General features: G+C 35.8%; 1 pseudogene; it reads left to right on the top strand.

Moving 5' to 3' along the window:
- The first annotated feature begins 500 nt into the window (after positions 1 to 500).
- On the top strand, positions 501 to 916 carry LOC113411767 (small nuclear ribonucleoprotein Sm D3 pseudogene; annotated as a pseudogene).
- Positions 917 to 2,961: the final 2,045 nt, after the last annotated feature.

Here is a 2,961-nt window from a genome sequence, read left to right as displayed (position 1 = left end):
ATTGGCGCAGGAAAATATTCTTTGTTGTGCCTTTTTGATGACATTTTTGATATTAGGTGTCCATTTTAAGTCCTGAGATATCATAGAACCTAGAAACCTGAAGGTCTCTACTGTTGATACTGTGTTGTCTAGTATTGTAATAGGTGGTAGTATGGGAGGGTTTCTTCTAAAATCTACCACCATTTCTACAGTTTTGAGTGTATTTAGTTCAAGATTGTTCTGGTTAGTTGTTGAACCTCCTGTCTCTATGCAGATTCATCATTGTCTCAAATGAGACCAATCACTGTTGTACATTGTTACAGAGGATTCTTGTTGTTGTTGTTATTTACTGTTTTCACTGTCAGAAAACTTGTAGGAGTGACTCCAAAATGAGACTTGTTCAAACTAAGGCATTTTCACAAGACAACTTTTTCATTATTTCCATTTTTGATTCAATACTGCATTGATATGGTCTCTTAATATGTACTTCTGATTTAACTATGGTACATCCAATAACACTTCCCTCCTCGGGCAGCCATGACCATCGGGGTGCCGATCAAGGTGCTGCACGAGGCCGAGGGGCACATCGTCACCTGTGAAACCAACACGGGCGAGGTCTATCGTGGGAAGCTCATCGAGGCCGAGGACAACATGAACTGCCAGATGTCCAACATCACTGTGACCTACCATGATGGGTGCATGGCGCAGCTGGAGCAGGTCTACATCCGTGGCAGCAAGATCTGCTTCCTGATCCTGCCCGACATGCTGAAGAACGCGCCGATGCTGAAGAGCATGAAGAACAAGAACCAGGGCTCAGGTGCCAGGCACAGCAAAGCCGCCATCCTCAAGGCACAGGTGGCTACAAGAGGAAGGGGACAAGGAATGGGATGTGGCAACATTTTCCAGAAGCGGTGGTAACTTGGGATCAACCCCTGCTTTGCTGTTTATATTTGTGTGTAGTTTAATAAATGTTTCTTACAAAATAGGAAAAAAATATGTACTTCTGATTCAACTATGGTACATCCAATAACACTTCAAGCAACTTTTTTTAATGTGGTGATATTTTGGAGATATCTGAGGAACTTTCCATTGGTGGAGCTTCTTGGTAGAACTCCTGGTAACAGGAATTAACATAATTTCTACATCCATAGAGTTTGTACTAAATACTCTATATACTTTCATTCATGTGTACTAGCTATATACTTTTATGAATGTCAACCCCATTAGGTATACCAGATCATAAAATATACTTCACTTCTTCATGAAGAGCCAAAGAACAAATAGTTGTCCATGCCATATGTATTCTGTGAAGGGTTTTGTCTTTAGTCAAGCATAATTAAAAAACAAAAATGATATAGACTTGCTGGAAAAATATTATAAATCCAAAGAAATCAAAGTTTTTGAGTGTATCATCTGCCTGTTTCAGTTGTTCTTAATGTTGTTGGATTTTATTAATTTCATTATACCTATTGTCAAAATTTTACCTAAAATCCATGCACCAATTTAGCCAATATTTTCCATATATGCTAGTAAAGGTATATGGATTGGATTGTAGCTAGTTTAAATTCAGAAAGTGTAACTTAATTGATCTGTGGTTATTTTGTTTTTTAAAAACACATTGAATCCATTCCAGGCAAATTATGACATAAAAGGAATGTAATGTAAAAAGAATTAATTTAAAGATTAGGTGAAAATGTATAATTCTTGAGAATATAGATAAAGATTTATCTTTGTGAGGGAATGTTATGGCCCAGCGAAGAAAGAAAACATATTTAAACTTTTTCTTTCCACCAGGGAGAGCAAGAAAAAAAATCAATGTACTTTTGTGAAATGTATTTTGAAAAACACTAGCAAGTTAAATAAATGGACCATGAGTACTCTTATGGTTTATAGACCCAAAAAGGAAACTCTTGTCCTTTCTAAGGGTTATACAAAATTTTGCTGCACAAGAGGAATTCAGCAATTACTTCACTACTTACAGATTCATAAATGTCAGATGAATCTAATTCATAGATACCTGGATCATATTTCTTGATGAAGCCTCTACCTGCCTTTCTTGCAGCTAAGGTATGAAATACCCAGTTAGCTAGTTGGTGGATCTGAGCAAAATTATCCAAAGAGGAACAGGTGAAACTTATTGCTTGAGAAAAGATTAGTTGGTATTGATCCTTTGGCAGATCCTTGAGTGCTAAAAATGTTTTCATCTATGATATTGAGCTCTTAAGGGGGACTGGAGCAAAAGATATATTGTAGAGATATAGAATTATTAAGCTTCAAAAGTGGGATTATTCATTACTCATTGAATTGATATCATGGGTGTATTATAGTTGTTTTTAACAGTGGATAATTACATAACAATTGGTGATGATCTCCAACAGCCATCACCATCCTGTTTACAGTCAGACATCCATATTAATACATGGATGAGGATTTCCGGTGAAGGCTTATGTAACTAAATGCATCTTTAAAAAAAAACAGGGGGTGGCTATTTATATAAATAAGGGAGGAGGATGCATCCCTCATTGGAAGCAGATGCCTAACAGAGTTAATATCCCTGATTAAATATAAAAGAAATTAAATGAAATTTGTGGGGAGAATTTTTAGACAAAAGCTGCATCGTTCTAAAAGATCAAACTTGATGACTTTCAGATGAACATGTTCAAGGCTTGAATATAGTGGTAAACTTCAACCAGACAGAACTTCCTCCTGATGAAAAAGGCTGGATTATTGAAATAACCCTATTTTCTTTGAAACCACTCATATTTTTTTAAGTTGAAAAGAATAAACAAACTGGCATCTGCCAAATCATACATCAGAATCAAATCAGTGTCATGGTAATTAAGGTTCATGAAATGTCTGAGTATTTTGACCCATTTAGTAGATAAAGACTTCCATGCTGATGAATATGAATCATATGTTTCAGACAGAATTTACATATGTAAAGTGCAGTAAATTATGTGATTGAAAATAAAGTGATTAAAT

Source organism: Notechis scutatus, chromosome 4 (assembly GCF_049901735.1).
Source record: "Notechis scutatus isolate UNSWTSFEM ecotype Mainland chromosome 4, rNotScu1.2, whole genome shotgun sequence".
In the NCBI taxonomy this organism is placed as follows: domain Eukaryota; kingdom Metazoa; phylum Chordata; class Lepidosauria; order Squamata; family Elapidae; genus Notechis; species Notechis scutatus.
The sequence above is the reverse complement of the archived record's forward strand: the minus strand, read 5'-3'. Positions and strand labels throughout refer to the sequence as shown.